Source organism: Dioscorea cayenensis, chromosome 16, assembly GCF_009730915.1.
Source record: "Dioscorea cayenensis subsp. rotundata cultivar TDr96_F1 chromosome 16, TDr96_F1_v2_PseudoChromosome.rev07_lg8_w22 25.fasta, whole genome shotgun sequence".
Classification (NCBI taxonomy): domain Eukaryota; kingdom Viridiplantae; phylum Streptophyta; class Magnoliopsida; order Dioscoreales; family Dioscoreaceae; genus Dioscorea; species Dioscorea cayenensis.
In genome coordinates, this window is record NC_052486.1 from 11,974,734 (window position 1) to 12,001,558 (window position 26,825).

At 38.1% G+C, this 26,825-nt stretch overlaps 1 non-coding gene across 1 annotated transcript; it reads left to right on the forward strand.

The window, feature by feature from the left end:
* The first annotated feature begins 10,057 nt into the window (after positions 1 to 10,057).
* LOC120279740 lies at positions 10,058 to 10,163 on the forward strand. Its single transcript, XR_005542043.1, has one exon. It is a non-coding gene; the product is annotated as a small nucleolar RNA R71 (small nucleolar RNA).
* Positions 10,164 to 26,825: the final 16,662 nt, after the last annotated feature.

Below are 26,825 nucleotides of genomic sequence, written 5' to 3' on the forward strand. Positions count from 1 at the left end.
TACTAATAAAAGAAGAAATTCTTTGCATAGCGTAAGAACTACATGTGGAAAGATCCATTCCTGTTTAGAATGTGTACAGACCAAATCATCAGATGATGTGAACCATGAGCTGAAGGATGGGAAATTTTATAACACTGTCATTCAAGACCCGCCGAAGGGTATTTTAGTACAAATAGGATAGCTGGTAAGGTTCTCGAATGAGGGTTCTATTGGCCCACAATCTTTCAGGATGCTCACAGGTATGTATAGAATTATGATAATTGCCAACGAACAAGTAATATTTCTCGACGAGATGAGATGCCTCAGAATTCTATTCTTATATGTGAAATCTTTGATGTATGGGTTATTGATTTCATGGGCCCGTTTCCTATGTCATTTGGTAACAAGTTTATTTTAGTTGCAACCGACTATGTCTCCAAATGGGTAGAAGCACACGCACTCCCTTCAAATGATGCTTGAGTTGTAATTAAATTCTTAAAGAAACTGTTCTCTAGATTTGGAACACCTAGGACCATCTTGAGTGATAGGGGTGCATATTTTTGCAATGTTAAGCTAATAAATACATTACAAAAATATGGAGTCACACATAGGCTAGCGACCCCCTTATCATCCATAGACAAGTAGGCTAGTAGAATTATCCAATAGGCAATTGAAACAAATTCTAGAAAAGACCGAGGATCATCATCGAAAGGATTGGTCAAAAAAATTGGATGATGCCTTATGGGCATATAGGATGGCATATAAAACACCTATAGGGACTTCACCATACAAACTTCTATATGGAAAGCTTGTTATCTTCAAGTAGAACTGGAACATAAAGCCTATTGGGTGATAAAAAGCCTAAACCTTGAAATTTATCTTGTAGGAAGAAAGAGAAAATTGCAACTTTAGGACCTTGAGGAATGGCAGTTAAACAGCAATGAGAATGCCAAGATTTATAAGGAACGAACCAAAAAATACCATGACTAGAAATTTAGACGCTTTAAGGAATTCCAAGAGGGGGATTAAATCCTTCTTTTTAATGAAAGGCTAAGGTTATTTCCATGTAAGTTAAAGTTAAGATAGTCAGGGTCGTTCATGGTATCCAGAGTTTTTCCCAATGAAGCCATAGAAATAACTAATCCCGAAAGAGGTAAGTATAAGGTAAACGGTCACCAATTAAAATATTATTTTAGGAAGCATAACTCAAATGACCAGGAAGAAGAATTTGACCTTTTCTAGCCATCGTAAGGTAAGAAGAGGAACGCCAAGCTTGTGACGTAAAACAAGAGCTTCTTGGGAGGAAACCCAAATACTTTTCTAGACTTTAGTCAACTTACTCTTAGTTTATCATTTGTTAGTTCATAAAAAAAATCTGGTAATTAATGTGAAAGTGGGAAGTTGGATTAACCCCACTAAATTTCACTAAATTTCAAGAGCAAAACATGTTTGAGGAGTTTAGTACTATTAGTAGGAATTTTTTCATGCCATTTTACATAGGGAAAACCTTTAGCTTTTCATTGCTAGCATCACAACGGGCTTGGTAAACATGTTGTACACATTGTAATGACTAGGTAGACAATTAAGATTTTATGGAAAAATTGAGTGAGTCTACAACAGCCTTATAATGCACATTATGACAACCATGGTAAAATATCACGGCCATTCCACAGAGCGTACCATGACTCCATATTTTCAAGAGTTCTAGTACGGCTTTACCATGCTTGTTGTATGGTCGTTGTAAACACAATGAGCCTTGGAATGGTTGTTGCCAACACTTAGAGATTTTTTAACCCAAACCGAGTTGACAACGGCCCTATAATGAGCTAATAACAGTGTGGTGCCTCAAAGAGTCTAAATGCATGAACAATGGCTGTTATTTGGCCATTGTAAATCCTATTACAAGGAGGTATAGGATTGCTGATGGCCGACCCTTGGCCTTTCTCACTAAAAAACTTACTCCCCTCTACTTAGTGATTCTAAGGAGCTTGGGATTATTTCCAATCAATCTAACACATCATTTACTTGATTCTTACTACAGAAAACCCTCTCTTTCTGCCGATTTTGTAAGAATCCTTCCAAATCTTTTAAATATCATAATTTTATAATATTTAAATAGCATGAAAATGTTTAATGATTCTTGGTGAATGTTTTTATGTGAACTTCCATCAAAATAGACCAATGTTTAGAAAATTTTCATTATAGTCGGGCATCACAACGGTCGTTCCCCAATGAACAATGGTCGTTGTGATGACCATTGTGTTCAAACACTGAACAAGGGAGAGATGAGCCATAACAGGTGTTATCAACCCGTTGTGAGGCTGTAATGAGATTTTTCTTGTTTATCTCACCTCAGCAACACCTGGCAATGGGAGGAGCCCGTTGTTAGCTGGTCGTTGCTCAACTCGAGGACACAACAAACACACCATGGTTATTGTGCATCCATGGTGGCCCTAGCACAGTACATAGATGTGCTGCTGAGTTATACAATGGGCCATTGTATACCTATTATAACAATCCAAAGGGACATCACAGCCTTGGTAATGGGCGTTGTGAGACCGTTATGGTCTTATAATTGCCGTGATGTACCTGTTGTGCACCCGTTGTGCCTTCCTGCATTACATTTTCTGTATTCTATTAATTGATTTCCTGTATTCTTTCTGAATTGTAAGTTATGGGTCAAAAGAGAACTGATAGTGGTCCCCAAGTAGAGGCCGAGAAGAAGAAGAAGACCGAAGAGTCTTTTCGGCCATTAATACTATGGTTCGGGGATCCCGAGCACAAAGCCTGCTACATGAGGCTCATTGATCAGAGATTTGTTGAGGGTCACGTCATCGATTGGCCAACTCTAGAAAGGATTGGTCTCACCGATGAGGCACGGGACTTGATTTCTATATAGGGCTGGGAGGAGTTCTTCGGTATTCGAGAGCTGCCTTTCTGGGAGCTGACAATAGAGGTGATGAGTTCAATCGAGCTGGATAGAACGATCATCAACCTCAGCCACCATGAAACCATCAACTTCCAGATGTTCGAGTGGAGTACCTGATCTCGTACACGGAGTTCTCCGTGGTGATGGGGGCTCGTTGACATGGAGTACACTCGCACTGAGTCATACTCCCAGTTTCACGCTAACCTGCCGACCTACTTGATCATCAATCAGGTTTAGAGCCAAACACTTTGAGGGCATAAGACATACCTCTGTGGGACTTCGAAGGCATCCGCCCTAGGACGTGCTGCTTTCAGGTACCTCCATGCCGTCCTATCTTGTTTGTTGACAGGGAAAGAAAACAACAAGGGGGTCATAAACCTCTGTAACTTGTACTTCTTGTGGAGCATGGTAGCTCGGTAGCTGATTCACATCGACCATGCCCTTACCTGCCAGCTGCATCATCAAGCAAAAAACCCCTGTTTAGTGACCATATTCCTTCATCCCTACATTACCAAGCTTGCACGAAGCCTGGGTTTGATTGACCGTTGTTCAGGTTTGCGGTGAGTTAGAGCCATGCTGTCACTCGTGGTCACCACACTCCGAGTAATGAGCATGATAGAGCAGCGGGACACACCCCACAGTGTGTAGTTCTGTGTGGTCCACAGTTTTGACTCCGAGTCTTCAGACGATGAGGGGTCCCTACCAGAGACAACTACTACCACTAATCCTCCCCCAACTACCGTTCCAGTTACTGTTGATGCTCCTCATTCGATGACAACTGTCATATCAACTACATCAGCTCCACCAGCTCTTGAGGAGCACTTGACCCACCTCGAGGAGGGTCAAGTGAGGATCAAGGGTCTACTTCGATAGATCCTAGCGCATTTATAGCTTCGGGACCCCTCGACTACTTCAGCGCCTACATCACTCCCCGTTATAACTCTAATGGCACCAGAGTCTCTTCCTGCTTCACCAACATCACTAATCCTGTACCAACCACATACAGAGCAGGAGTTCCCCTAATGGCTTCCACCATTTTGATTTTATTATACCACTTTTGTACTTTTATATTTTTGTACAATGTATATTTTATTACAACAAGGGACACTTGTCCCTGTTGCTTTTGTAGCTTCTGATATCAGTGGATTCTATTTTATAGCATTATATATCACTACACTTGTGCATGCATGCATACATTGGGGACAATGTACATCCTTAAGTATAGGAAGGGAGTCTATGTTTGTTCTTTCTTGCGCTATATTGAGAATTTCGTACTAAACTATACTATATTATAATATTTTGTGGAAATTTGTTTTGGGTGCTTGTACCTGAAACACATGCTAGTGTTGATCTTTGAAGGTATTGCACTTACTTGTTGAAGTTTCTTTGGTCTAGGGATATAATATGCTAAACTAGCAATTCTTTCATTCCCTCTCAAGAGCTGACTGCTCTGCGAGTCTCTACAATTCCTAGTGTCCCTCTTGACTTTGCCTCGCACCCTATGTTTGTCTAGTAAGTGATGTTTTAAAATAGGGGTACGATTAGTAACTACTTTATTGCTCTAAGTTAAGATATATGTACAGCATAAAAAGTTACCTCTTTTCTAGTGCGTTGTCGCTCCCAACAAGTTGGACACAAAGTGTATGCCCTAGAGGGAAAGGGTTGCCTCGTGGGAAGTGTGAAAGCTACTGACTATGAGAAAAAAAAAAAGAAATAAAGGGTAATTATGTATAAAAATTATGAAAAATATAAGAGTGAGACTAAATAAAACCCCAAAAACTTTCTTTACAGTATCTAGACTATAAGATAGTGGACCAAGAGACCGACACTTGGGAAAGTACTTCTTGTTATAGAGTAGACTACTCTCTGTAGAGGAATAATCATACTACTTGGCACTTGATTGTTCCCTTGTACTACTAAAGTTCCACACTTAGTTGCCTGCGATCAAGCACTTACCTTGTATTCTATTTTTATCAGTTTTATTTACTTAAGGATAAGCTATCGCTTAAGTGTGGGGATAATTGATAACCACTAAATTGATCATATTTTCTATATCATTTACGCTACATCTAGTATGAAACTGTACTTGTTTAGCATCTCATTAGGACAAAATTTCATTTTTTTGTTCACAGCAACCTTTATTTTTGTTTTAGGAAGAAAAAACCAAATTTGTGGATGTTTTGAAGCAAAATGAAGTAAGTTTTTAAATCAAAGCTTTACTATGACTCACAACGGGCATTATGGGAACTCACAACAGCCGTTGTCTACACTTACAACTGCTATGATCGAGTCGTGGTAGCATAAGCTCATTGGTAGCAATATAGAAGCCATAACGGCCTCACAACGGGTATTATAGAGTCCATAACGACTGTTGTCAACACGCATAACGCCCAAACACCGTGCCAAAACATGACTTCAAGCCCAAGCAACAACTTACTCACAACGATCATCATAACGCCCGTGGTGAGCCCGTGGCGGAGCCAATTACTATAAATACCCTAGTTTTCTCAATTTGAAGGAAGATTCTTTTGCCAAAGAGTTAGGATGGCCGGATTTCTGGAGAGCAAGAGCATTGGAGATGATTTTCATCAATATTTCTACGGACTACGGCGAGTTTCTCAAGAGAAGATCAATGATCATCATTAAAGGAGGGCGCGTGTAACACACATCATCCGAACAACCTTGGGATCACCTAATCCCCAACCTTTGGAGAAAAATTTGAGGGTGTTAGTTTAAGACATTTATTTTACTTTCTTTGATACATGAGAACATAATTCAAGGGGAATTTTATATTTATGTCCCTCGGTCATTGTTTATCAATCTTAATTGATCAATATATATCATTCTAGTTTTCTTAATCATTGCATGCTTTAATTAATCATCTTTGTTGATGTAGATGAGGAGGATATGCCCCGCATTAATGACACCCATGCCATGTTATATCTATTGACACACCTCTTGCGTGCGTGTACCGCAAATACACTGGTATCGCAGTAATAAAGTACCCAACAAGGTTAGGTAGTCGAATCCACAGGGAACAGGGTTACTAGTACTAACTGCTTCTCTCCTATCTAGCCTAACGATCAATAGGATGATGTTATGATCTAGCGTGTAAAGAAATAAATACCAAAGACGAATATGCAAGGGTAAAATAGAGAGAGATCTCAATCAGTAAAAGTGGCGTATTCGGGCAATGCTTCCCCTAGGATTCAAGTATTAGGTACCGAGTATGCAAAGTGTTTCTAAAATGAGTAGGTTAAGTCATGGAAATCCAAAGATAATTGGAACCTGCCTACAGATTACTGATACTGGTCCCCTACGAGATCTTGGTGGTGAAATCTCTCAGTCTCAACACCTCACACAACATATAACCGTATAGCACTCTAGGGATTCCAAAGGGTATATCTGATTCCTAAGAATAGACCTAAACCTACTTCTAGGTGAAAAGTCCCTAAACTCCCTACGAGGTCCCATGGAGAACTCTGTTAATCTTAACATCTCACACCACATATGGTTGCTTGGAGCTTAGGGAATACGGAGATAGAAAACACCAATAGAAGGAGAAAGGGGACGTTATACTATCTCATTACTCACCCTCTCAACCCTTTTCAATCTTGAGGTTCTGACCCTAATCGAGACCTCTCTCTCACCAAGGTGAACAAATCATGCAAACTAATAACTATAATATCAATAAGGAAAACAAGCATTAGGAAAACAAGATTGTAACTCAACCAAACTCAGATTAAATAGAAACACAAAGCAAATCAACAAGAGATTAGAATCCAAGGGTTCACAAGCCCAAATACCCTCTAGGGGTTTAGCTCTCCATTGAGCAATATATAAAACATCCGATCGATGAATGAAAGTATATAAAAGCCATAGAAATAAACTTGTTGTTATGGCTGGAAAAACTCTTCTAAACCTTTTAGTAACCAAGAAAAAATTATTGGGAGTGTAGGTGTGTGAGAAAGATGAAAGGTTGTGTGAATGAAAATGTTGAATAGTGGCCCTCTTCATCAATTTACCCCACATGGGGGTGTGAGAACTCCACATGGGGGTGTGGGTACTGAACACGGGGGTGTGGAAATTCCACGCGTTCACGTGGGTACTGTACACGGGTATGTGGATATTCCACATACCCGCGTGGGCTGTAAAATTTCTGCAGACAGTCCACACAATCATGAAATCTCCGAATTAACACCAATTCCTCGATTATAATCATGAATTACAATTTAAACCATGCCACACACATGAACAATAATTTAAGACAAAAAAAAATTTAATTAAAAATTCAACACCAGTAAAAATTAATCAAGGCACACACTCATGGAAATTATTACTGCAAAAATTAAAATCTAAGCTAGAAAACAATTAAAAACTTGGGTTGCCTCCGAAGAAGCGCTTGTTTTACGTCACTAAGCTTGACATACCTTTTCCTTACCTTATGGAGGCTTGAAGAGAGTGTGCTCCTCCTGACTAGAAATTGCATAGCTACTTCTTTAAACCAAAAATCTACTTGCCGGGGTGGAGTATTTGTTGGAGAGTCCAACCATATTACCTTTAGTCTCTAAGAAAACAATTTGGGTTGGGACTTGTCCAAGCTTAGCACAGGTGGGTCATGGAATGGTTTAAGTCTTCTACCCACATCTTCTTCCCTTCCCAAAAATTTTTTTCTTACATTTTATGAGTTAATCAATCCCAAAGAGAGATGCTTCTTCCATTACCTTAGGGTTTTATTCTTCTTTCTTTTTAGCGTGAAAGCAATATATCTTCGACAAACCTCCTTGTATTATTTTCAACTCACAAGCATACCGCCCATTCAAGCAATCTTCAGTTTGAAAGCAAGGTTCTTCTTGCATCTCTTCAATTTTATGCAACAACATACTCATTTTTCCCTATTTCATTAATATCATTTATGGCCACATCATGTCCGGAAGAAACTTGTCTTGCTTGTTCAAATTCTTCTTATTCCTTAGCAAGTATATCCAATATCTCTCTTACTCGATGCTCAAGGTTTTTGATAGAGACTTTTTGATGTTTTAATGTGGCCTCAATATTTTGGAAATGGGCATTTACTGCTTCAATGGATTTAACTAACACTCTTTCCAACCGAAATACATCCTTTTCGAGCTTCTCATCCATCTGAAATTCTTCTTGAGATGCTTCCCATTGTTATCCACCACTATTCTATAAGAGGTTTGGGTAGCTCCTTTGATTTAGATGGTATTTGCTACAATATGGATTGATTGGTTGTTGATAATTGCTTGTGTGATAAGAATACGAAGTGTTCTTTCCTTATGATGAGCATTACTTTTATCGGGTTTTAACGCTAATATGTGTGTATTTATGTTACTTTCATGCATATAGGGTTGTGAAGCCGAATCTTAGAGAAAGAAGCCAATGTAGATCGTGAGTGCACCATTTGGAGGAAATCTTGAGAAGGTTCAAACGCGAAAACATAAGTCGTGTTCAAGATGCTAGAATGTGTGCCAACCTCCTTGTATTCAAGCTAGCACAATGATTTGGAGGGGCACAGAGGCAGTCACATTCTAAGTATTCCGGCTTGTACATGTGTAACAAGATCTCCACCAACGCGGCCGTTCATTGAAGAAGCAAAGCGATCTACATCGCAAACATGGGCCTGTTTATGTTACCTTGATGAAAGCATGGTTTCGGGAGTGTTTCGCACCGGTATTGTAGTAGGGCAATGTAGCAACACCGTAGCAAAATACTATAGCAGGTACTGTTTAAGGCCGGCCGAAGAAGGAGTTATCCAGAGAAGCCACACCGGCGTGTGGAAATTCCACACGGGCCGTGTGAAATATTCACATGGGCGTGTGGATTCCCGATTCCAGCCCTATTTAAGGCCAATTTCAGGATCTTTTTTATCCATCTTTTCCCCAACTTGAGAGAGGACTAAGACTAGGGTTTTGAGAGGTATTGGCTAGGGATTAGGAGAGGTTCTACGGCTCTGACATTGTGCTCCGTTTGGAAGAAGGTTAGTAGGAGAGCCTTCATCTGCTTCGATCTAGTAAGGTGTATCCTAAGCCGGACAAAGGGACCCTTGGACAAGTAGAGGACTCTCCACAAGACCATCGTCATGACCATCGAGGGGGTTTTCTATGGATTCTTTGTTTTTACATTCGATTTCATTGATTGTGATTAGCTCCATGGAGAGCTAAACCCCCTAGTGGGTACTTGGATTGTGAACCCTAGGATGTAATTGTTTCTTTGAAACTTTTTATTATGCTTCCATTAATTGATGTTTTTATTGAGTTCCAATCTTGAATGCCTTGATTGTATGAATACTCCCTTAGAGTGACACTAGGGTTGAGAGTTCTTGTTGGTAACCCTTGTGAGTGAGTGACACACCACGAGAGTTAGATAAAGCTAGATTGGAGAGGGTTGAGAGGCTGAGTCGAGAGGTAGCGGAGCGTCCCCTTTTCCCTCCGGTGTGACTTATTCTAACTCTAATTCCTTGAGTTCTTTGCGGTCATAGTAGAGTGAATGGGCTAAGGGATGACCTTCCGCTGTGGCTTAGTTGCGAGTGCAATGGAGTGAAGCGTTGAAATGATTTTAGCATCTAGGGCTTAATTGTGACTAGGGACTTTTCGCCCTAGCGTTGAAGTGATTTCGGTTCCTCATGTTCGAGGCTTGTTGTTGTTGAAAACACGGTGGTGCCATAGCCTTTTATTGCCCTTGGTTATTCCAAGAAAAGTTGGGATGGCTTCTTCACCCTTGGTTATGGGTGTTGCTATAAGGATTGCCTTCTCCTCTTCCCGAATTGCCCACAAAGTCTACTTGCTCAGTTGGAGCTGACATAGGACAATCAGATGGCATATGCGAACCCCCACAACCATCACAACTTGTGATTGTGGCTACCCTTCGTGAAGTCAATATATCCAATTTCTTACTCAATACTTCTACTTGGGCTGCCAAGGATGTAACCTCATCAATTTTATGGAGTCCAGCCACTTTCTTCCTTTCTCTTGCATTCCATTGGTAGCTATTCAAACCCATTTCATCAATCAATTATTGGGCTTCTTCGGGGTCTTGTTCCCTATTGTACCTCCTGCAGCGGCATCTAGAAGTTTTTTATTGCATGAGCTTAACCCGCTATAAAATGTATTAATGATCATCCACTCGGGGAACTTATGTTGTGGACACTTCCGCAAAAGCTCCTTGAATCGTTCCCAAGTCTCAAACAAAGTTTCAAGCTCCATCTGAACAAATGAAGATATCTCATTGTGAAGCTTTGCCGATTTTACGAAGGGAAGTACCTTGAAAGGAAAGCTTCGACCATTTCGTTCCATGTTGTGATGGAAGCTCTTGGCAATGAATAGAGCCACTATTTGGCCCTTCCTTTCAAAGAGAATGGGAAATCCCTTAAGCTAATTGCATCATCAGAAACCCCATTGATCTTCAACATGTCGCACACTTCAAGGAAGTTCTCAATATGATTGTTCGGGTCTTCATCGGCTAACCCATTAAATTTTGCAAACTGTTGAACAATCTGAATAAAGGCCAGCTTCAACTCAAAATTCTGGGTCTCTACCGGTGGCCTCACAATGCCCGATTATGTCCCATGAATATTAGGTCTAACAAATCTGAAAGAGTTCTTCGTTGGCCCTCTTTTTCAGCCATGTTTTCAAATCCTTCACCCTCTATCTCAGCTGAATGAATCTGTTCTTGCACAGGTTCTTTACCCCTTCAACGAAGTGTTCGTTGAAGTTTAGGATCTCCTTCAACCAATGTCGAATGGTTTCCTCTGGTCATAACCTGGAGCTGCTACAAAAGAAAGAAAAACAAATCAGAACGATGATAGAATAAGAAAGTGTAAAATAGAGTAAATGATGAATAGCTAAAATAGCAAAGTGCAAAGTGTTTCTAAAACGCCTATTCCTCGACAACGGTGTCAAAAACTTGACACACCCCTTGCGTGTGACCCGCAAGTGCATGGGTTTGTCGAAGTAATAATACCCCGGTGAGTGGGTAGTCGAATCCACAGGGAATAGTGATCAGAAACACAAAGATTTCTATTTAAATAAAATGAAGATGAATCAATAGTGGTGTGAACAAAATCAATATGAAAAGAACTAAAGAAAATAAGAAAGAGAGGTACAATAATAAGAGAGGAAAGACAATCGATAGAAACTGGGGTACTCGGACATTGCTCCCCCTAGGATTATTGCTTCAAGTGTAAGACCAACTATTATGTCTCCTAACTGATGTTTAATGAGTCATGAAAATCCTAAAATACATGGTCCCAAACCTAAGGTCAACCGTGACTAACTCTACACTATGCTCCGGTGGAGAAATCAATCAGTCTCAACACCTCACACTGTGAACAATTACAAGAAGCTCTAGGGATTCCAAGTGATAAACCCTATTCTCTAATATAGGTCTGGCCATTTGGTCCAGGCGAAAGACCCCTAGTCACAATTAAGCCACAGCACTAAGGATTAATTCAACGCTTCACTCTGTTTCTCGGGCAACTAAGCCCTAGCGGAGTTCCTATCTTAACACTTCACTCTATTGTGACCGCACAGAACTCTTGGAACACAGAGGTAGGATTAATCACAATGAAGGAAAAAAGGGGACGCTCCACTACCTCTCGACTCAGCCTCTCGACCCTCTCCAATCTTGCTTTGTCTAACCCTCATGGTGTGTCACTCACTTACAAGGACTACCGATGTAGACTCTTAACCCTAGTGTCACTCGAAGGGAGAAGTCATTTAACAAGCATTCAAGATTGGAACTCAATTAAAGATATCAATTATGGAAAGCATAATAAAAGGTCGATGAAACAATAACATCCTAGGGTTTACAAGTCCAAGTACCCACTAGGGGTTTAGCTCTCCATGGAGCAAGATTCAATCAATAATGAAATCGAAAGTAAAAACATGCAATCCATAAGTAAAAGCCCCTCGGTATTCATATCGATGGTCTTGTGGTGCAGCCTCGTCCTCTTTAAAGGTTTCCTTGTTAAGTCTAGGACACACCTTATCGGATCGGTACCGACGAAAGCTTCCCCAATAACTCTCTTCCAAAGGAACGCAGTGTCGATGGCAGTAGAATCACTCCAAAAACCTTGCCAAAGCTCCTCTAAACCCTAGCCGCAGACCTCTCCAAAGTTGGGAAAAATATGGAGAAAAGATGAAAAAGAGGATTCCCAAATGGAAAAGATGGAGAAAAGATGGAAAAGAGTATTCCAATGTTAATAGAAGCTAGGGATTTAAATTATGAAAAAAGAGAACTAATTTCAAAGAAAAGTGAATAGTTTCATATTTTTCCCTAAAAATTCAAAATAATCTCCAAGTTTCCGAATATAAGTCAAAACCCCTAATTTTCTTTGATTTGTCTTGAATTTTTCTTATCTTTGTGTCTACTTTCTACTTTAGAAGCCTTCTTTACCGTAATCATTACTTCTTCACCAATGGTCCCATTACTTTTCCTCAACCACTTTCAATGCTCCTTCTATTTTCTTTTAGTTCCATTTATCTTCTTTTGCCTTGTTTGTGATACCCTTCATATTGGGAATATAGATATTGATTAGCATATTGAGAACCAATAATTATATAGCAGTGTAAGAGAATGTAAATTACTAAATTTTAATAAATGTAATTTCATATTTTTAATTATTTTAGATGACACCATAAAACAATCCTATTAAAAAGTTTATCCAAGTTGGCAAAAAAAAATTAAGGAAATTCGAGCCATGATTTTTTTCACCTTCCAAATCACATAGTCCAAGAGACATAGCATCCCAGTAATAAGGATCCTACATTGCTTGACAAAAGGTAGAGGTCATTGTAATAAAAAGAATGCTTTTTGAGAGGATGAAAAACTATAAAAGGGAGGAAACTTGAAAACAAATGTAGCATATTTGATATAACACATCTCTTGAAGAAGAAGTCAATAGAGTAGATCAGTTTTGATTAATGCTAATTATAGAGTTTGGTAGGGGGTTATATAGGGAGTTTGGTAGAAAAGGAACCTCTTGAAGATACAATTGGCTAAGATTAGCAACTGTTCGATAGGTGGGAGAGTCTATTGGTAGTGTGTTGGAGGCATGGTTCGAGAGTGGCAAAGGTAAATACTTAATGGATAATTTGGTGAAGTAGGAAATTCATCTTTGTAAGAAATAACATATCCCTTAAAGTATAACTCCTATCAAGGATAAATTTTTATGCACTATAAACCTTTTAACTAAATGAACAACCAACAAAAATGTATCTAAGTACAAGGTAGTCAAACTTATAGTGATCTACCAAAATGTAAGTGGTATAACATAAATGACTAACACATGTATAGATTATGATAACGTGATTTGTCAAAAAGAATATCATAGGTGATTTCCCATGAAAAATTAAAGGTGGTATAGAATATAATTTATCAAATAAATTGAGTAAAGAACACATTTTACCCAAACATCAAAGCTATAAATTGACTTGTTAATAGGGAGTCGAGTGAAATTAAAACCTTAAAGATTTCATTTAGCAGTGCCATTTTGTTAAGGTGATTAGGCTCATGAACATTAGTAGACAACATCCATTCCTTTGCAGAATTTGTAAGATTATAAGCTAAAAATTCCAAGCTACTGTCAAGGCAAAAGGATTTGATTTTGGTGTCAAACTAAAAGGGTATCATGGAAAACAACATCTAAAGATTAAAAATCTACAAATTTATAACAGGTAAATTAAACTAAAGAATTAAGAATTAATAAAATTTGTCATAAGTAAGGCAATATCTAGTATTGATAAGTGAAACTAAGAGAAGACTTCCCAATAAATCACTAAATAGTAGCTAAAAATAACATTAGCATGATCACTATTAGAAAATGATCAATGAGTATGTTTAACAAACTAGCAATTATCATATATATTTATTAGTAAATAAGAAGCATAGTGATTATTGGAGACTAATGGGTAAATAAGAGAATTTTGAGACTTGATCCATTTGATCTTGCCATGTAACAGACGTCAAGGTGATGAAGTATTGATCAATCTCATTACTTGCGAGTCGTTCATCTTCTTCATAAGCAAGCCTTGAAACAAGTATTGATAAAAAAAAAACACTGAAAAATTCAAGGTATCATGCAAATATGCATTATACAGCAAGTGTGTTGTAAGGAGAAAGCTTTATAGAATATGTTTAAGGATTCCAATGTTGCAGTTACCCATGAAAAGTACAATTCTCATACCCAAACCAAGTTAAAATTCTCAAACTTAATCACTTCCCAAACTTGTTTATAATTTCTACCTAAATTTAATTTAACCTGTCCCATCTCAAAGCATTACCATATAAGCTAAAATCGTTTTATTTAACATTTAAATTTGAAAAAATAATCATATTTCATCACGAAATTAAAGTTATAACATTAGAGAATTTTAATAAGTTGATATTCAAAACACTTTAAAAAAATATAAATTCATCACATAAAAAATTATAAATCATGGAAATTTTGTTAAATTCAAAAAAATTACATCAACTAATGCATTTATATAATTCTAATTATTATAAAAATTTAATATTAACTTCTAACTTTTGCAAGCCATGATTACAAAATAAAATTATTGATAAGAGAAATTTTCAAAAAATGAAAAGAAGAAAACCCTTATGGTGAGAATACGTTACTCCAATTAACAGGAAACCTATTAAAAAGGGTCAACTCTTCTTTATTTTACAAATACAAAACATCAATTCACTTTAAAGTTGGCTCATATGGCATAATGACATTTTTTTTTTATCTATTGATTTCTCCCAAAATTTCACTTAAAAACTTAAAATTCCAAAAACCGACCTAAAATCATATTGGATTTTTGCTCTTGTCGAATAAAAAAGAGTTAACACAGTTAGCAGGTTTCTTTTTTTTTTTATGTTAATTGGAGAAACCATGTATCCTCAAAATTGAGGGAAAATTGTCCCTATTTCACAAATATGTAAAACCACAAAAAAAAATTTTCTTAATTTTTCTAAATATTATTAACTAATTAGTACAATGTAGGTTAACCAAAGAAATATTGAAAAAGAAATAAGAAAATTTTAATATGAATAAAGTTATTAAAAATTGAAAAAAATATTAAAAGAATGTCAAATATTTGAGATTTCAAACCTGTCACAGTGTAAGAAATCTAGAGTTTTTTTTTCTTAGTTAGATTTGAATATCAGAATATCTAAATAAAAAATTTTGAATATTTGAAGTCATAGTATCAAACTAGCATTCAGAAAAATGTTTTAACCTTAGTTTATTCATGTATAATATATGAATTATATATGTACATATGTATAATTGAAAAAAAAAATTATGTATCTTTTCAAATATGCAAAAATATTACATGTTTTTTTTTGAAATTCAGAAGTATTACACATAAAAAAACATATTAAAAATTTTGTTTTTTTTTACTTTACTCTATCCAAATTAACTATCACGTTTGTTTAAGCTTTACACAAATATTAAGAATTGTGAAATGTATCTGTTTGAGTGCAATAGCGTCAGTCGTAAGGTAGGTGATAAATCTCCTTCTCATCGAGAAGAAGAGTTCAAACCTTAGCTTATGTATGGTGAGAGAGCAAGCGTGTCGAGTATATATTAACTCCCGACCTGTGCACACCCATACTCTGCCTTGTGTGCATTTCATCAAAAAAAGAATTAAGGATGTTATTTTGAGTTTTGAGAGGGAAATACGATTTATCTTTTGATCAGTTTTAAGCCAGTGGTGTATCTCTTCTCCATGAAGTAAAATTAAATTGCATTTACGAGCAAAGAGAAGAGAAACTTGTTAACTCCAAAAGAATTAAACAATCTTGTTTATATTAACATGAATACCTTGATAATTGAAAATATCAATTTCTAGAAGTAATTAACAAATAAGCAATTTATTAATTTGAAAAAACTTGATGGACATCTTATTTTGAAAGATCTAACAAAAGTAGACAGAAAAAATGATAATAAGGAAAATGAAGAAACATCACGTGCAAATACAAATGATAATGATGATTTTTTATGGTTGAATGGATATATTTACCTATTTTTTTAATTATTCAACACTATTTTTTTTAAATTGTTATTCCTATTTTATATATATATATATATATTAGTGTTTTTTTACTTCTGAGTGGCTTAATTCTATTACATCTTCATATTTTTAATATGTTAGTATGATTTATTTGTAATATGTGCTTTTTTTAGTATTATAAACTTAATTTCCATGGTGTACTTTTTAATGTAAAATGTAAATAACTTGTATAAAAATAGTCATTCATACTATAAAACACTTTTTTTTATTTATCATATTTTTATTCGAATCGGATCCAATGATCTGATCTGGTATTCGATTTTTTGACCTTAATAGGGTCACACCGATTCGAAAAAAAGGGTCGGATACCTAATCCATATTTTTTAGATTCAAATAGGGTTAGATCCAGGTCGGGAGAAATTAAAAATCGGGCATCCGAATTCGATCCGGTTATATATATATATATATAATTTTAAATTTTATATGGTCTAAAATTTAGAAAATGACGATTCAAATCCCCTCATTTCAACCCTTTAAAAATTATATATATATATATATATATATATATATATATATATATATATATATATATATAATATACATTAATAAATTTAAATTTTACAAGGGATTAAAAATAGAAAAATATCCAAATGCCTAATCAAATAACTTAAAGAGTTATATATCTATATATATAATTTTAAATTCTACAATGGTTAAAAGTAAAAAGAAAAAGAAAAAATTTCAAATTCCTGCATCACATTGACTGATAGTCATTACCTCGCCTCTTCTCTCTAACCTCCATTCAAATCTCATTCTCTCTAGCGACTAATGATCATCAAGACGCTTGATGCTTAAGAAGTTATTTGATTTTTTTTAATATTATTGGCTAATCTTTAATAAAACTCTTTATTACTTTTGTTATGACTTATGTTGTATGGAGAATAATATAAGAGTTTAATGCTAAGTTGTAAATTTTTCATATTTGTATTTTATGTAATGTTGTTATATAAAACAAATAAATGGAGTAAATAAAACTTAAATTCAGATCCGTGTATCCGATATCCAATCCAGTTTAAACCGGATACTCGATTTTCGGTACCCAGTTTAAACCGGGTCAGATACAGGTCGAATTTTTGTCGATCCGAAAAACTGGGTACCGGATCCGATTTTAAAAACCGGATCGGGTACCTGGTTTTGCCCACCCCTAAAACTAAGTATAATATCCTCGTCTTGTAATTTTGTCATGTCGTACTAAACTAACTATGGTTTTACTATATAGTAGAATCGAACATTGAAAAGATTAGCTGACAAAAGCCAAATGATGAGACCCTAAGTAGTTCCGAAGGCAAATGTACAGCCCTGTCGGTTTTAATTTTAAATCTCAAGCTCATTATATATAAACCTTGATAGGATTTTTTAAATAAGTCCTATTTCCTATATCCTATATCCTATATCCTATATCCTATTTGAGTCGAGTAGACCGGGTTCTCATCAAATCCATGAAAATCGTCATCCCTATGTTTAGGTAATGGTAAAGACCTATCATATAAACAAGGGAAAGAGCCAATTAATCAATCCAAATGTCTAGTGATCTTAAATAAAATACATGCGTCCCACTATAAAAATATAAAGTAGATGATAAGGCTAATCAAATCATGGAGTTTATATGATTAGAAAATAATTTATAATATCTTTCTTTCTTCTTTTTTCCCCGTTGGAGTGAAATTTTGGCACTCATAACAATATCTAATGACTAGATCTTCTCTCCTTTTCTTTAATTTATCTTTTCTGTTCTCTCTCTAAAGATGTTAATAGTGAAATCATAGTTCAATTATGATTGAGCTATGTAGTGGTTGAGATACATAGAATGTTAATGTGTATCTTTAAGACTGGATGAGAAACATGAATGAGTATTGAATACTTAAAATATTATGTTTATTTTAAAAATGAGTGAATAATGGGAGAAATATAAAGCCTTTGAAATTTTAACTAGGAATTAGGGCTTTAGTCAGAGTCATCAGTAAAATGTAAGGGGTAATTTAGTAATTCTAGGCATCAATGTTAGAGATAATAACCATAGAAGTTAAAATATTTTTAAAAAATAAATAAATAATAACCAAATTTATTATTTTAACTATTATATAATTTACCATTTTTTTCTCAAAAACATGTGATCTAATAAATGGTTTTGTTCCAAATTCTAATATTGTTATTTTTGTATTACCATAGATCATTGATTGACTAACTCAACTAACTCCAACACTACCTAGAAAAAATAAATATATCATAGTAAACAAAAGTAGAATAAGGCACACCAAATGATATAGACCACACCGTAATAAATCTCAAATCCTAATAAAATATAAATTAAATCATAACCAAACTCAAATGAAAAAAAATAAATTAAATTCTAACATTTATTAAAATATCCTTCCCTTACCCTAACCCCCAAAACTCTTTTGTAAGTATTCTATCTAAAAGATTTTAATAATCAACTTGTAATAATTTAACCGACATTGATTTGAACATAGCCATAAAAATTCAAAAAATAATTATATAAGCTTTGAAAACATTAGTGTGACAAAGTAGCAATTATTTCATTCTTGTGACCCCATGTAAAACCCATAACCGTCCCCAATTAGAAGTACACATATGATCCAACCACCTAAGTGATTGACACATGTGATGCCCAACTAGATATATCCAAAATGCTTCTCTTGAAAAAACACTGGTAATCAACACCGTGGTGTGGAGCTTGTCTTACCAATGAAAGAAGCCAAGAAGGAATCCATTTTTTATGGTTCTCATCACACTAAATGTTTATATTTAGTGTTAGTAGAATAGGATGACGAAGGCAATGAATCTTGAACAATTTTTTTTTATCTAAATTAAATGGATACTTAGTCCTTGACTTTATATTATTGTAAAGCTTTTAAAAACAATTAGAATCAGCATTAGCATACATAAAAAACTTAGCACTACTGATTAGATATGATAGAAAAGTGAAAGAGATCATGTTATGAAGTAGCATACACTAATGAGTAAAGGATTATCCAATAATGAACTAGTTTAGTGCCAAAAAAATTTAATATTCCAAAGAAAGATTTTTAAATACTTAGAACCAACATCACATCAACTAAACAAAAATTATATGACCATATTAATGCATTATTAAGGTAGAACAGTTATTAGAAGGAGCCAACAACCTTTTCGTTCTTTTAGATATATACCCTCTAAAACCTCACTATTACAAACGTACGATTTCAAATTTCATGAAATACCTAACAAAAACAATAATAAAACATTTTGGTTTTGCATGTATGTAAATTTCTTGGCTTTAAGAGTAAGCGTTAGAAATTTATTCAGAGTACGGCATATGACATCTAAGCATGTAAATATGTCATATTATAAAACTAGAGTATGACATCTAATATGTCACATTAATTAAGTAATTAATATGTAGCGGAAGCAGGATTACTTACCTCCAGTCATAGCAAATCAAACAGGACAAACGAAGAGACTAAGATCTGCACTTTTAAAAACCAAGGGCTCTTCTAATCTATCCGTTCTCTCCCATCAATGGGGTTGGGTATTCTCAAGAACATTAGATTGGGGACCCCTGGAGCTGTACTATATATAATCTTTACCATCAAAGGATTAACTCAATTTAAGATTTAAGTAGATCATTATCCGAAGTGCCAATTAGAGTTAACTTAGAATTCAATTAGATAAAGTCATGGACCACTTTATTCAGTTTGAATCCAGATTGGATTAATATCAACACAAAATTAATTCAGACTAAAATTCAAACTAACATTCTCCCACTTGGTCCAACTTTATCATAAGTAACTTAATATCCATTCACATTAACCCATAAATCCGCATGTCAACATCAAAGAAATAAATTACACGAATCATGTCAGTAAATCATCATTATAAACCGAGTATTACCTTTCATGCATTACAATGCAATCTCTCTCTAATGCAAACCTATATATGGCATTTTATCATAATGAATAAGCCAGATGCTTATTCAGGTCCAACGCATAAACAAATATGCATATACTTAACAATTGTCATTTCTCAAACTTAATGTATACACTTGACGAGAAGACAACCAAACACGATCAAGAGTTTCAATAAAGATTCATGCTAACCAATATAGCTTATTAAATAAAAGTTTACAGAAAAGAACCAAGTCCTATTTGCTCTGCATATGATCCTCAAATAACTTAAGTGCATGCATTTCATATAAGGATTATCAGACATCAATTCAGTGCTAATGTGTTTTGGAACATAATGACTGAATTATCAAACTTAATGGACTTGAGATAAAAATTATCAATCTTTGCCCAAACACGAAACTCTTCAATTATATACCCAACAACATTACCTTAACATACTCAGCATCAATAGAAGAAATAACAACCATAGAAATGTATTTCTTCAAAAGATAGCTCTATTGGCAGCTATAAGAGGTAACTGAATGTTGATTTGAGAAGATCAACTGTTAGGGAATACAGCTGTGTATACAGCTGTATATCTATATTTGTATAGCTACCATATTTATATAACTGTGTATCTATATATACCTTGTACAATTGTAGGTTTTTGTAATGAAAATTGATTAATCTTTTCCACCTAACATGGTATTAGAGAGGTTTTTCTAAACCTAATTTTTCCTCGCCGCCGCCTCGATCCGCGTGAACTGCCTCGATCCGCGCGTGCCGCCCTCGGCAGCCGCACCCGCACGAGCGCCCCAACGCCACCCTCGCTCGCCCCAGCGCGTCGCCCGCAGCCCTGCGCCGTCGCCCTAGCGAGTCCCTAGACTCGCGCCACCCGAGCGCACTGCTGCAGCGCATCCCTCAGGTGCGCGCCGCCAGCGCGCGCGCAGGCATCCCGTGGCGCAGCTGCACTGTCCTCGGTCCCTGCGCCGAGTATGCCCTGTAGCCTCTTGCGCGATCCTCAGACCCGTAGATGTTTTTCATGGCCTCGCCGGGTTTCTTATCTCCAAAAGGCAGACGTCATGCTCAATGGCAAGAATTATAAAGCATGGTCATCCACTTTACGTGTGCTCCTTCGCGGACTTAATCTTTGGGGTCATGTTGATGGTACCCGTCCGCCTCCAGTTTCTTCTAGTGCCGCTTCTTCTAACTCCTCTTTGTCTACAGTTACCAGCGCGTTCTCTTCCACGTCTGCTGACTTGCTCAAGTGGACTGAGGATGATACTCGTACTATTGCTATCATCTCTAAGTCTTGTGAGATTCCTATTCGTTTGGCTATTTGTGATCTTTCTACAGCCAAGGCGATTTGGGATCATCTGTGCGCACTCTATCTTCCTTCCAGTCAGGCGTTGTGCTACTCCCTTTGCTGAGACTCTCACCTCTACCTATCGTGAGACCTCCGTCTCGGATTTCTTTGCACCCGTTTCGTTGATTTATGGTATCGAGTATGATAAGATGACCCCCTCTCCTTCTCCGACTGTGCCCGAGTGTCTTGCCATTGCTCGAGATCGTGATTATCTTCACATTTATGAGTTTCTCATGCGTCTTCGCCACGAGTTCGAGGCCGTGCTCGGGCTCATCATCGCCCCTGGTTACACCTCCGTCTGCTAGTGATACTCTGGCATATGTGCTTGCTAAGGAGACTCGTCTTCAGTCCTTAGATGTGGTTCCACCACCTGCTGCTCCTCACTCTGTTCTTGCTGCTCCCCAATAGAACCCAGTGCCGACCATTGCTCCTTTGATGCCGTCTCCTGGTCTTAGCGTTCCTGTCCGTCCTCTATCTCAGTTGCAGTCACCGGTTTCTAGTGCACCTCCTCGACGGTCAGTTCGATGTCATTACTGCCATACTCCTGGCCATATTCGTGCGAGTGTCGCAAGCTACGGTGGCTCGAGATAGCGGCACGAGCTTTCCCACCCCACCCTCGATTACTCGTGGTGGTCCGTTGTCTCGCGAGCGGTTTTCGAAAGCAACTTATTCAGTAGCTTTCCAGGAGTCAGATATCTCCTTCTTTGGCCCTAGTATTCACTCAAGATGCCTCCGACGTCTCCACTCACCCATAAGTCGCCTCTGCCCCTACAGGTATTTCTTCATCCTCTTGGTTACTTGACTCTGGAGCTTCTTTTCATATAACCTATGATGATACCCACCTTCATTCTCTTCACCCTTTTTCTTCTGATCTTCGTGTCATTATCGCTAATGGCACGACACTCCCTGTCCCTAGTCGTGGCTTCTTACACACCACTCATTTTTCATATTCCTGATGTTGATTTTTGTACCACAGCTCTCCATGAACCTTATTTACGCTAGCTACTCGCTTCTCTTGGCTATCTTGTTATTTTTGATGAGTTTAGTTGTTGTATGCAGGGATCGCTCTTCGAGGACCCTCATTGGAGTTGGCCATCACCATAGTGGGGTGTATGTGCTCGATCATCTTCGTCTTCCGTCCCCTTCTACGTTACCAGTACCTCTATTTTATTGTTTTTTCTCTGTTCGTTTCCATCGGTGGCATCATCGGCTTAGCCATCCTAGTGGTTCTCTCTGTCTTCTCTTATTCATCGAGTGTTTTAGGTCGTGTTTCGATTGATAATTTTCATTCTTATTCGGGTTGTAAGCTTGGCAAACAACTACAACTCCACGTATCCTTCGAGTGTGTCTAGGTGCGGGTCTCCGCTTTTGAATTAGTTCATTCGGATGTTTGGGGTCCCTGCCCGTTTGTTTCAAAGGTGAACATCGTTATTATGTTATTTTTGTTGATGATTTCTCCCAGTTACACTTGGATTTATTTTATGCGTTCTCGTTCCGATTTTTTAAAGGTTTATATTGATTTCTCTAATATGGTGTGCACCCAATTTTCTGCCACCATTTGTACTTTCCGTTCCGATTCAGGAGGGGAGTATCTTTCTCATGAGTTTTGTGAGGTTCTTGCCTCCTATGGCACTCTTCCTCAACTCTCTTGTCCTGGTGCCTGATTGATCGCCCGCAAGTGTACGGGATCGCCAAGTAATACCCTGTGAGTGACACAGGGGTCGTCGTATTCCACGGGGCCAAGGAAGTATTATTACTCACTCTTCATCTATTATCTAGCCTATGACTCTTAGTAGGAAGAACAAATAAAATAAAATAAACTTAACTAAGCTAATCCAATGGCCGGGTACCTAACACACATAAATAAATAAACAAGGAGTGCTAAAGCAAGAGAATGCGGTGTTTGGACAAAGAATCCCCTAGGATTGTCATTAAGTCCCGAACTTGGATGGTTTTAAATTGTATTGACTGACATTTAAGACCTAGAGATCTCATAAATAGGTTAACCCCAATTTACTCGGGAGTTAACCCCTAATCCCCATACTGATGTTAATCGGAATCTCTTCCGGATTAACCCACCTACGATTGCAATGACTTTAAGGAAATCTCTAATAGGAGTAAACCTACTATTCTTCGGCTTAAACCTATCCTGGAGGGCTACCAACACCCGATCTCTCGGCATGTCGGCATAAGAAATCCCTTTCAACCTTTCCTAGATCTAGTATACGTGAGTAGGTCACATCTACATACAACTCGCTATGGTAGAATTACGGATCTCTCCATACATGTAATTCTAGGCATGAAAGCATGAAAGATTGAATCTCAAACAACCATCAAATTCAATGAAGGACAACATTCCAAGTTCATACACAAGAATACACCCTAGGGTTCATCCAAATCAAACACCAAAAATAAGTTAATCCCTCATCACAAGGGATACTTATACAACATACAAGGAAAAGAAAGACAATAAAGATGCAAGAAAACTCCCTCTACGGTCTTGATCTCCTTGGATTGATGAAGCCTTGAATGGTGATGCAATGGTGGCTTAAAACTTCACTCCAACTCCTTCTCCTATGCTCCTCTCCCTCTTGGTGATGATGTGTGCTCGTTTCCCACAAGGATCGTCGCCGGAAGATGGCTGGAAGGCCTCAAGGATGTGTGGTGGTGGCGGCCCCAAGAGGCCAGAAGAAGTCTCCCAAGTCTTCCCAAAGATGCCCTAATATACCCCCCAAAAATGGCCCAATCCCGAGTGGTATACCCGACTCAATGAGGGACCTCATTGAGTCCTCATTGACACTGTTCGGAGTAAGAAAATTCCACAAATGCCTTCAATCAAACAAACTCCTTTGTGGCATAGTGATCATCCCGGGCAGCATTGAGGCCGTACGCCATGATTCGATTCCTGTCTTGAAAACTTCCCAGGTGCTACAGTGGAAGCTACAGCGCTCTTACTACAATGCATGTGCTACATTACCTTGCTGCGATACTCGGCCTACGGTGAATACGCTACGATTTCTCGTGACACAGTTATCTTCTCTTTTTCGCCTAAATCGTATCCCTCAGTGTCCTCCGTGGCATTTCCATGCCCTACAAAGTAAATAACACCGATTAAGCACAAAACGAGCATCAATTCTTACAAAAATACATGCTATGAGCAACAAATACATATACTAAAATACATACATTTAGACACTTATCAGTGCCCATGCTCGAATAGCACTTCTTTGAAAAGCTGTCGTCATATTCTTGAAACCGCTCGTACTCTTTCTCTCATTGTCTCCCATGTTCCCCTCACTTTTGGGTTGAGAGCTGTCTCTCTGCTATTTACCTCATCAATCTTCAGCCCTCTTCCTTTCTTCAGGGTTGTAGTCTAGGGGAATGTCTTTTTTCCAGCCCACCCTGTTATTCTCATCTTCGTGTGTTTGGTTGTTTGTGTTATGTCCTCCTTCTGCCTCGAGAGCGGACTAAACTTTCACCTCGATCGTTCCTTGTGTCTTCCTTGGTTATAGTCCCGAGCACAAAGGCTATCGATGTTATGATCTCTTACCGCGTCGCCTCCGTATCTCGCGTGATGTCTCCTTTGTTGAGGATCGTCCTTCCTTTGTCCCTTCCCCTTCCAATTCTTCTCACTCCTCTACTACATCATCCGATGTTCAGTTTCTCATTGTGTCCTCACCACCTCCTCTGTCCCCACCTGTATCTCATCCATCCACTCCTCTATCTGGTTCACCGTTGACTACTCGACCCTCATCCCGGGTTTCTATTCCCGCTCCTCCTCTTCCCGCAGTCACTCCCCAGCGTCAACGGCTTCCTCTGATGTGTTCCCTGTGGATGATCTCCCTGCACGTCGCTATCCTCTTGGTGATCGGCATCCCCCTGATCGCCTTAATCTTGCCTCTCAGCTTCTTGACCTACCTATTTCTCCCTCCAATGGCCCTCCAAAGCCATCTTCTTACCGAGAGGCTGTCAAAATACCCGAGTGGCAAGCTCGCTATGTGCTGCCGAGTTGAGGCGCTCGAGCGCACCTCTACATGGGATTTAGTTCCCCTTCCTCCTGGTACTGTTCCGATTACCTTCAAGTGGATCTATAAAGTCAAGACTCGCTCTGACGGTTTTGTAGAGCGGTACAAGGCTCGCCTTGTGGCTCGTGGTTTTCAGCAGGAGCAGGGACGAGATTATGATGAGACTTTTGCTCCCATAGCTCATATGACTACCATTCGAGCTCTCATTCTCTTAGGCATTGTTCGATGATGGTCCCTCTTTCGACTTGATGTGAAGAATGTCACGGGGATCTTCAGCGAGGGAGGTTTACATGCTTCCTCCCCGGTTTTTCTTCTCGCTTTCTGGTTTCGTCATGCAGCCTTGGGAAGGCTCTTTATGGTCTCAAACAGGTTCCTCGAGGCTCGGTTTGGGCGTTCGATCTCGTGGTTGCTACTTGGTTTTTAGCCTAGTCGCATGATCCCGCTTTTGTTTGTGTACTCTTCCTCTCGTGGTCGGACTTTGTTGTTGCTTTATGTGGATGATATGATCATCACTGATGATGATCCTGCTCATGCAAATTTTGTCAAGCATCACCTTCAGTAACATTTCCAGATAACTGATCTTGGTCGATTGAGCTCTTTTTTGGGCATTGAGGTCACTTCTACTTCTATCGGTTATCGAGTTATCAGACGTTACACATCCTGATATCCTCGCGCGATCCCTCTCTCGACTCTTGTGCTGCGGACCCACTCCTATGGAGCTACATCTCCAGTTGCGTGCTGATGAGGGGACTCCCTTATCTCGATCCGCAGCACCGTCGTCACTCTGGTTGGGAGTTTGGTCTCATCTTACCCCTCACTCGTCCGGACATTGCTTATGTTGTGCATGTTTTGAGTCGGTTGTTAGTGCACCTACTTTTGTTCACTATGCCCATCTTTTGAGGCTTTTGCGCTATCTTTGGGCGACTCCGTCTCGAGGCCTTCTCTTTTCTCAGCACAGTTCTCTGGAGCTTCGTTCTTATTCTGATGCTACTTGGGCTAGTGATCCGATCGATCGCTGTTCATTCTCGGCTTTTTGTTTGTTCTTGGGCTCTTCTCTCATTGCTTGAAGTCTAGAAGCAAAGCGGCGTTTCTCGGTCTAGCTGAGCGAGCTTTTGCGCTATGGCTACTCATCGAGGAGATTGTTTGGTTGCGTAGGTTTTGCATGATCTTGGTGTTATCTCGCGTGCTCCTACTCCTCTACATTGTGACAACACGGTGCCATTCGGATCACTTTGAATCAGTCGAAACATTCCCTCTCCAAGCATATTGGTGTTGATGCTTTCTTCTTGCGTTATCAGTATAGCAAAGGCATTCTGGCTCCCCAATTTGTTCCTTCTGAGCGTCAGCTTGCAGATCTGTTTACTAAATCTCAGACACGGGCACAACATGATTTTCTCTTGTCCAAACTCTCGATGTTTGATCCCCCGTGAGTTTGTGGGGGGGGGTGTTAGGGAATATAGTTGTGTATATAGCTGTATATCTATATTTATATAGCTACCATATTTATATAACTGTGTATCTATATATACCTTGTACAATTATAGCTACCATACTGAGTTATAA